Source organism: Argiope bruennichi, chromosome 7, assembly GCF_947563725.1.
Source record: "Argiope bruennichi chromosome 7, qqArgBrue1.1, whole genome shotgun sequence".
Taxonomy (NCBI): Eukaryota; Metazoa; Arthropoda; class Arachnida; order Araneae; family Araneidae; genus Argiope; species Argiope bruennichi.
This window is the reverse complement of record NC_079157.1, coordinates 38,730,550-38,741,113: the sequence shown is the minus strand read 5'-3', so window position 1 is coordinate 38,741,113 and position 10,564 is coordinate 38,730,550.

Below are 10,564 nucleotides of genomic sequence, written 5' to 3'. Positions count from 1 at the left end.
TAAAAATTGGTAATCATTTTCAGCAGATAACAAAAGTCAAAATTTGATTTCTTTAAAAAATGTTAATTTTATACACATTGTTGAAGATTAAAGCTGAAGTAAACTGATATTGTAAAAGAGATTAGCTATATTGAGTGACTAAGCACATTATTATATCACACAATTTATAAGTAACAAAAGTAATTTCTTTAAATTTCTAATTATTAATCATAATAAAAACTGCAATAATTCTTTTTCTATAAAATAAATAATAACATAAAAAATCAATTTACTAAAAAAAAAAAAAAAACTTATATACCCATGTGAAAACAGTGTACAATCATGGAAATGAGTCATACAGGAAAGTTTCAAAAATACAAAAAGCAATCCTGTAATTATATTATATGTATTAAATATCAATAACTAAAATTAATAAACAGAAAAAGCAAATAGCAAAAAACAATAGAGCAAAGAGATTAGAACAAATTGGAAGAATAGAATTTTAAAATTTGTAATGAACTTTTATTATCTAGAAAGGGTATCAAGATCATAGGGTTTAATTTATTATAATTAGGCTGCAAAAAGACAGTCTAATATAAAATTATACAACTCATGTTTAGAACAAAAAAAGCCAAGCTTCATAAATTTCCAAATACTAAGAAGTAAAATATGATTAATTAAACAATAAAATGGTAAAATTTATACAGAGATAACTTGAAATATTAAAATTAATGTAGATTCATTACACAAAAGAAAATTCATTAACAGCAAGAATGAAAAAGTTAGATTCTGAAAGATTTGAGCCAGCAATGTATCAGGTTTGTAAAAACCATGAATTTTGCAACTAAAAAAAAAAAAAAAAAATCTACCATTTGATTTGAATAGTACAAAAATTATACTTCATTATTACTGCAATATTTATGACAAATCTTTTTTCTTTAAAAAATGTTTAGTGTATTCATAAAACACAAACACAACACTAGAAAACTCTTTCTGACATTTTCCTACATAAAAATCAATATTACAAAACATGTTACAAAAGTAAACAAATGATGCAATGTAATATTGGTAACTTTTAACTAAATTATAGTTGAATGAAGCTAAAATATAGCATTTATACTTAAAACTGCAATTAGAGAAAAACTCTAATAAAGAAGAAAATGATTATATTTATATGAAAAACATAGATTTACTAGAATAATAAAATTATACCATAGAAAACAGTGTTTGTTTATATTTTTACAGTACAAATTTTGAAGAAGTCATAGTTTAACTATTTAAAAACACAATTTATTTCTAGTCATTTTATAACAAATAAAACTTACAATTGATTCTAATATCTTTGAAAGAAAAAAATATATATATATTATACTTTAAGAGCATTAATATAAACTATGGTATCACATATTTAAAAATTTCTATGAAGACATAATGATGCAGTTTCATAACAAATGACAAGAAGCAAGCCTTTCAAAAATATTTACAATATTAAGTTTATTAACAAAATAGAAAATGTGAAAATAGAAATAAAGGTTTTTCTATCCCTCAATAAATTCTAGAAACATATCCAGAAACTTAGATAGTAATTCAGTAATTTCTCACTGCTGACATTATCTATGCACAAAAACAAGAAAAACATTTTTCTGATAAGAAATTTTACATTCCATGTAGAGAAATATACAAATAAATATGCAATAAATTTAAGATTTTTAAGGGTACACTTTGTAATAAATATTAACTTTATAATAAACTTAATTGTTTATTTGTATATAATTAATTTGTGTGCATATAAAAATTTAAAAAAAATTATTCAAATCTCTTTTTAAGAAAACATTCTAATATTTTTAAATTACGGTAAATTTAATTTAATATTTTCTGCGAGGTTATGCTTTATTATTTTGGGAACTTTAGATGGACAACCACATGTTAGAAGTTTTCTGCCTGAAGTAATTCCAACAGCTCTTCGAAAAACAGTACAGCACGCTTACAGATACTCCAGCCTTTCTCTTTAGAGGAACATTACTGCCAAGAGTTGCCAACATTGTTTTCAACTGTCTTTCAGATAACATTATTTCTAGACCCCTTAGAGCCTTTTAAAATATTGTAGGGAGAAAATGGTTGCAGAAAAGCAGTTTTTACTTTTGAAATTAACTACCATAGATTTATTATTAAACATAAACTTATTTATAATTTTTAAATATCTTTTAATAATAACAATAAAAATTTAAAAAGAAAAAAAACTAAATTTTGTTTTCAAAAATATATTTGATTATTAATACCTAGAAGTGGAAATTATTTTATCATGTTTCTAAAACAATCACTAATATTCCATTTCATAAACATGATTGCTGAGACATAAAATTTCTTCTTGCCAATGACTGCAGAAGAACAGTTCGAAGATTATTTTAGTGGTAGTATGGGATCTGCAGAAGCAACCAAATACCAAAAAGAAATTCTGGAGACAAAATCCAATTTCCAGCTAAGTCATCTGGAAAATAGTAGGATTAATCCCATTAAAGAACAATTGAATATTGCTATGAAAAATAGACTTCTTCATTTGATATCTTGAAATGTTCCTGGAGTGATTGAGATAAGTTGTAAATTAAAAATTTAAGATCTATGTGGGCCATTGTTTTAGATATGCAGTATTTATTTCATCATCACAAGTGTTTAATTTTTATATTTTATATCTGCGTTTATCATGAATAAAACATTATACATATTCATTAACATTTATGCTATAGTTTGAAATATGAGGTTATATAAGATCTATAAAGTGCTTAGTGCTTTCAGTGATAGGATATGATTTAAAAATTAAGAAAAAATAAATATAAGGGTTATTATTAATTATTTTATGAGCTATACTAGGCAATTTTATTTAGATTGATATTTTAGAAAAATCATGCCTGCATAATGTGTTTCATGGACTTTTATATTGGATAAACGTTAATGTTAATAAATGTTATTATTTTATATTTTCTAACTTGTAGGATTATAACTTTGGAAGATCACAATACATTTTGAATTTCTTATCATTAAATAATTATTTCCTAAAATGCTTATCAGATTTTATCGTTTATACGAGTTCTTGCAATTACATTAGATATTTGCCAATTATATTTATTTATATGTTATGAACAAAAAAAAAATTCTAATTTCTACACCATTGAAATAAGCATGCTTTTTATTTCAGAAACTGAGGGAAAATGTAACAACTTATGAAAAAAACAATATAGAAGCTACATGTGAAGAAAATCCTTTTCCTGTTGCAATGGTGACCCCTATTATGAAAAGATCTTGCAGATTACCAACATCTCAAGATATCATTTTTGTCGATTCAACTAGTTCCTGTGTTCTGCTAAGTCATTCTGCGACTTGTGTTGCAGGAACAGAACTTGTGGGAATCTTCATCATAAAAGATCAAACAGAAAAATCAGATAAACAAGTCTCTGCCTTAGTTATGAATATTTTAAAAGAATCAGTTTTCCATCATAAAGAGATGTACAAGATAATGCCACTTGACCAACTTGAGAATCTTGCCAAATACATTAAATAATTCATTATATAGAAGTTAAAAGGGAAAATCTTTGAAATTATGGTAAAATCCTAGATGGGCCAACCTCTTGGCGACTTATTTGAAATCTCGCCAAGTTGACTACTAATTGAATATTTATTATTATTATTTTTCAATTAAAAAACAATACTTTTATATTTTTTAATATAATTTTTAAAATAATTTTTTATAAAAAATTAACACTTACCATAAAAATTAACACTTATCAAATTGACCCTCCATGTGGCTAATATGATTCTTCCAGCAAATCATCCCCTCTGAAAAGATTCAAAGTTGAGTTTTAAAACTGATACACTTTTATCAACTAAATGATCTGATACAGATAGTGGATTTAGATTAAAACCCTAAAATCATTTATTTGTAAAAATAATTCTTCAAATAAAGCCTTTCTGCAATATAAAATCAGAATAAACTCCAGTTTATTTTCATTATGGAAGTCTGCCCTAAATAATTACTTTAATCAAAATACTGAATTCATCCAGAATTTTATTCTAAGCATTTTTTAATAACATAATTATACACACACATCAATTTTTTGGATAGAAATATGAATTAACATTTAACACATTTCTCACACTAGTAGCAATAATTTGATGACATTGTCAAATTCTGAAAATAAATATATTATAATGAAATATAACTGCACTTGAAAAGATAATAAACATAAAATATCCAACAACATTTATAATAGATATAAAATAACTAAAAATAATTCAATTTAAATAACTTAATGAACAGAATTAATAAAGTTAATTTTAACCATAAAAAACTTAGTCTTAGAAAATCATCTTCCACTCTCATGCGTGTAGTATTTAGTTTTATCTTCACCATAACAGAAGAAAGGCTTTCAGCATTTTTTTGAAATTCCTTTCTTATTCTTGGTAAATGGCACCTTTACTGAATTAGCTATATTGGCATACAATTTTTTTTCCTGTAATAATTCAAATAAAAAGCAATTAATATGAATGAGTCCACCAAGAGATGAAAAATATACCGCCGTTTAAATTTAAAGCTAAAATTAATTTCGAAATTCAACTTACTAGCAAACATACCTTTTTCCTGAAGGACATAATTTCCGCCTGTTTCAGTTAGAATTTGTTGAATTACCAAATTCTTTCACACATTCATTGACATCATCGATGGGTTTTAAGTTGCACCTAGTGGAAACTATTTTATTGTTGCCGAAAAATTCATTTTCAAAATTCGAAGGCAAATTCTTGGCTGTTATGTTCAAATGAATATGCTCAGAAAAATCCATTTGGTCCCGAAATAAAACGTAGAAGTAAAAAAATAGAGAAATAGATAGAATCACTCAACATAGCACAACATATTCATTCTTTGAGAATTACCAAGTGCAGTCCTAGAAATACGAACCGAAACTAGTTCGAAGTTCGCAAATAATGATGTCATATCCCTTGGCAGAGTCAGCGGTGGTGCAAACTAATGATATTACTGGATTTCCTTCTGCATAATACATGTAATAGGCTAAGAAATGGAAATATGCCCCCCAATAGCTATGAAAGGTCAATGTTTCTATTTTATACAATGAACCATCTAAAGGCATTTCTAAACATACGAAACAATTGTGATCTAGCCAACCATTAGTTAAAAGCAGAAATTATAAAAAAATTTGAAAAAAGTAATTTCAAAAATTTAAGAATGCATAAAATGGGATGGATAATCATGTGGCTTAGATTGTAAATGTTAAGGCATTCGGGCCATTTTGCATCAAGTTCAAATGTTTAATGGGAACAAAAAATAAACTTTGCGAATTTAAATAAAGAAATATAAGCATTTTTGAAAATGAATTTTAAAACGCAATTATTTTTAGCAACATGATTTTTTTTTTCAAAATTGTTTAAAAATAGTTTTTAGAATGAGCATTAAATTACCAAAAGTTTCCATACAGATAAAATGGCTCGAAAAATTGATTAATTAAGAAAAGCCTTCCATATACAAGGTTCTTTATAGCCGTTTCTAATAGCAACTGCTTCATAAGTCACTGAAGTCAGGTATTCACTATCTGATATAGCGATTATGCAACTTACTTGCGTTTGGTTTTGCACTAGTGCAAGTAAGGTTTTTTTTTTTTTTTTCTACCAACAATATCTCTACAACTCAATATTTGAGATACTAATTTTCAATAATTTTTTATATACCAGTTGGACTGGTCGACCTGAATATTTCTCGAATAATGTTTTTAAAATGTTTCCCTCTACCTTCTCATACAAAATTGCGATCCTTGGTGAAACATGTGGATTCTGCAAAGTTTAGTTCATAAAGTTAAAATGAAAAAAAATCACTTGAAAGTGTATTATTATCTATTAGGGATGACGAATATTTTAAGAGCGGTTATTACGTAACCAATATCAAAAAGTCACAAATACAAGTGATCAATACTTTTCAAAGGGGGGGGGTGTGATTGAAATCATTGACAAGATCTTACTGATGATATTTCGATAACAGGTTTTGGATCACAATAGAAAGTAACAATCGATACGATATCACTGAAATTTGCCGGAGCGGTGACTTCACTGGAAAGAAACAATCGATGGTAGCTATCGAAAGAAATCTGTGATTGGATTGAAAAGTGAACGAACCGGTTATTGGAATTATCGTATCGTATCGTATCATTGAATTGCATATCACTGAAATTTATCGGAGCGGTGATTTTACCGGAAAGTGCGAGGCTTCACTGGAAAGTGCGAAGTCACCGCTCCACTTTACGGAAGTGACAGATATTCGTATTTGATGATGCACTATTCCATACGGATCATTTTTAATTGCTCGTGACATGATTGACTTTGATTACATGTATTCTGTTTACTGCTGGTATCATCTATTGGTAGAATATAGGACTAAAGTAAACATTTTAAAGAAATAGCATATATTTTTAACTTACCTTTTCCAAAAAATGGTTCACTCTAATAAATAAAGTAAATAAACAGTTTTGAGAAAAAAAAAATTTAAGCACTAAGCTGAAACAGATAAATTAATTCAACCATACGTTACTTAAATTAGTAAATTAAGTATTCATTACAATTAATAAATTTTATATTTAATATTAAGTAATAATTTTTAATTAATAATATGATTGAAATAACAGATATTTGGAACGCATATTTAAAAATAACAATAGTAATATTATTTGTTATTCAAAAAAATCGTGGATTATGCATCTCTATTATCTATCTTTTATATTATTCTAGGCATGAAAATAATAATAATTGTCCCAAATAAGATGTGCCATCTAATTAGGAAGTTAAATGAATTCATACGTGAAGGGATTAATATGTTCTATATGAATATTGAATGAATAACTATTTTTATCATTATTTTATCAAGGTATCTTATCCAAAATTTGTTAAAAATATAGAAACGCCTGGAATTCTATAGAATTCGTTGCAAAGAGTTATTGAAAGAAAAAATTAAAAAGACCATTTTTTAAATGCATTTCTCGATAATGTAGTTCAACACCGAAACAGTCTGAAGAATTTAGATAGTAATTTATTTAATAAATAGAGTGCGTACATAGATAATCTTTTGGAATAGCTCAAAAGTATCATATCACATATATTTAGTTTTTGTCGTCAGTTCAGGTCGGTAATATTTCTTTAGAGTAATAATTGCAGCCTGTAAATTAGATGCACACACACAAAAAAATTAATGTTAAACTTAATTCATAGTTATGATGGATTAACATAGTTTGGCTGCAGCAAAATAACTCTTCTTAGCATGCATATTGGCCAAGATTGTCCAGAGAAAAAAAGTGTTCCATTAAATTTAATCAACCATTAAATATATTTTAGTTGCAGAATTCTCACTTTGAAATAAATTTACCATTCGTTAGCGAGAAAGTAACAATTAGTTGCAAAAGATTACGATTAATTTTAAAATTATTATTCATTGAATTCTAAATTAGCGAAAACGATGTTTGTACGTCTATTTGAATTCGTTTTTTGATTTGAAAGATATAACGGTCTTTTGTTTATAAAAAAGCGAAGTTGCGTTTAAAAATACTTTACGGTGGATTTTGTTTTTGCATCTTACTCTCAAGCTTAGACAAGTTTTTTATTTGTTTCTCCTCATATTTCTACTCTGCTAAATTCATTTTGTACGAGGTAAGATTGTTCCTTTATATTTTGTGAATTTTTTCTTCATTGCAAGCTGAGTCGCACATTTGTATCAGTGCAAGACTTTAGTGATGAGTCCTTTCAATTGAATTCTGAAACTCTCGCCTTCAACACGATGCCTCAAATTACTGACATTTATTTTTTGAATGAAAAACCTGCCAAGGACCTTGTGCTAAATTTAGGTCAGAAACATTACGAGGAAATAAACGTTATTTTTTCTAATGCGAATGCTTCTTCTCAAATACCGCGCACAAACCCCATTCTGATGCAAACTTTCATAAAGCAAAATATCGACAGACACTCAAATATCATGAACATGAGATTTACCCGGCAAGGGAAACTAATTTTTACTACAAAGGATCCGGGATGCGCAAAACAACTTCTTAGCTTAGAGCAGATTAACGATACTAAGGTTACTTCAAACGTTATTTGGGAAGGAGTTACTTCTAGATTTCTGCTTATTGATATGCCCACATGTGTTCCACTCAAAGAAGTTGCAGATGAACTGCGACAGTTTAACGATATTGAAATCAGAGAGATGAGACGTTTTGTCAAACAAAATTCGACACAACAAACTTCTCCAATTCTCGTAACAATTCTGGGTACTTCTCTTCCAGATTCAGTTAAACTTTGGCTTACAATCCAGAAAATTCGACCTTTTATTGATCGGCCTAGACAGTGTTCAAAATGTTACAGTTTCCTACACCCATCTAGGATATGTTCGAAAGACCAAGTTTGCCAATTATGTGGAACAGAACACGTTGGAAATTGTCAAAACCCAGTTAAATGCATTAATTGTCAAGGTTCTCATGCAGCAACATCTAAAGCATGTCCCTTGTACGTCAAAGAACAACAAATTTTGGATCTAAAATGTCGTAACCACCTCACTACGGGGGAAGCACGACGCATATTTAATGCATCTTCTAATACAACTTATGCGACTGTTACTAGATCGAACACGGAACCCATTGACTTTGAAAAATCTTTAAACGACAAAATGGAATCCATCATCCAAAACATCAACAAAAAGATGGAACAACATTTCAACGACAAAATGGAATCCATCATCCAAAACATCAACAAAAAGATGGAGCAACATTTCAATGCTCTATTGGAAATATTTCAAAAGACGGTCGAGCCTATGGTGCAACAGTTAATTCATGTGATTGACAAAGGTGAAAAAATTAAATCTCCATCCAGGAAGAAAAAAGCTTTACTTAATGCTTCGAAAAACTTCGCTAGTTCTACTAGTCAACCCATGCAATGGGACGCTGGTGGCCCTGCTGGGACTTCGGATTAATAATCTTTTTTTTGCGCTTTGTTTCCTTTTTGCTGTTTTATGTTTCCTCTCCCACTTTACTGCTTGTTATTTGTTTCTCTTCTTTGCAAAGCGCTGCTTCAATTTTATCTTTCCCAAATGCTTGGGGTTTTTTTTTGTTTTTTGTTTTTTTTTGTGTGTGTTTACGTCACCCCGGTGTTTGGTTGACCTCTTGCAGAGTTTGCAGATTGCTTTTTCCTTTTCTGTTGGTTTAATTTATTAGGATGCGTTTTGCTCAGTGGAATTGCCGTAGTATTAGGAATAAAAAAATCTGGTTTGGTATTCCTCCCTTCTCAATTTCAGATTTCTGGATTTTTCAAGAAACTTTTCTTTATGCTGAAGAAGATTTTAGTTTCTATAAAAAAAGGTTTTTTAGATCTCACAGGGAAGGCAGACTGGGAGGGGGCCTTTTAATTGGAATCCCCGATCATTTGTCGGCATACATAATCCCTTACGATGTACCTCAAAATTCGGACGTGGAAATACTCACCGTTAAAATCATTACAGCTTCTCTAATTTTTTGTATAGTAAACATTTACGCTCCTACAGGTTTTGACATTGAAATTTTCGAAAACTTTTTTAACTCACTTTCTGAACCAACGTTCATCTTTGGTGACTTTAATTTACATCACCCTTTTTGGGGCTCAACCACTTCTTCCAGACTCAGCAACAATTTTGTCGATTGGTTAACGGATTCAAATTTTGTCATTTTAAATACTTCGAACCCGACGCACATTACTCCTGCAGGTAACCAATCACTTCTGGATCTTACCCTTTGTTCCAAATCACTCTTCTGTAGCTCAGATTGTTTTGTTGCTGAATCATCTTTTGATAGCGACCATTTCCCCATAATTTCCACCTGCAAAGTTTTACACAACAAACAAAGGTTCCTCACAGAAATTAAATGGCAATCTATTCTTTTTCAATCGGAAAAAATTTTTGAAGATACAAATCTTAACCTAGACTCAGTTTCATCAAACATTTCAGAAATCATATCCAATAATACTAGAAAAATACCTTTGAATAACAAACAATACCCACCCTGGTGGGATAAAACCTGTCACAAACTTTACAACCTTAAAATCATATATCGGAAGAAAGCATTAAAATGCATATCAACTAAATTTTGGATTCTTCACAAAAAATTCGCAAGCAGATTCAAATTTTATAGTAAACAAGCAAAACAAAAATTTTGGGATAACTTATGTAATAGTGCAAGAAATCCTCGTTTATTTTATTCTATCTTAAGAAAAATGAATCAGCAATATGAAGATAATAACTCCTTCAACACCATTTCTGTTAACAATTCTTTTATCACAAACCCATTCGTGGAAAGTAATCTGTTCGCAGAATTTTATGCCAACAATTCCAGTACTCACGAGCCATTACCAATCCAGTTTACGGACAATCAGGAAAGCGAATTAAACGGAGCACTTCAAATGGAAGAATTACAATTCGCAATTAAAAAATCAAAAACAACAACCCCAGGTCCAGACAATATTCCCGCATCCTTTTTCAAAAAACTTAACAAAAATGCAAATTATTATATCCTTCAATTAT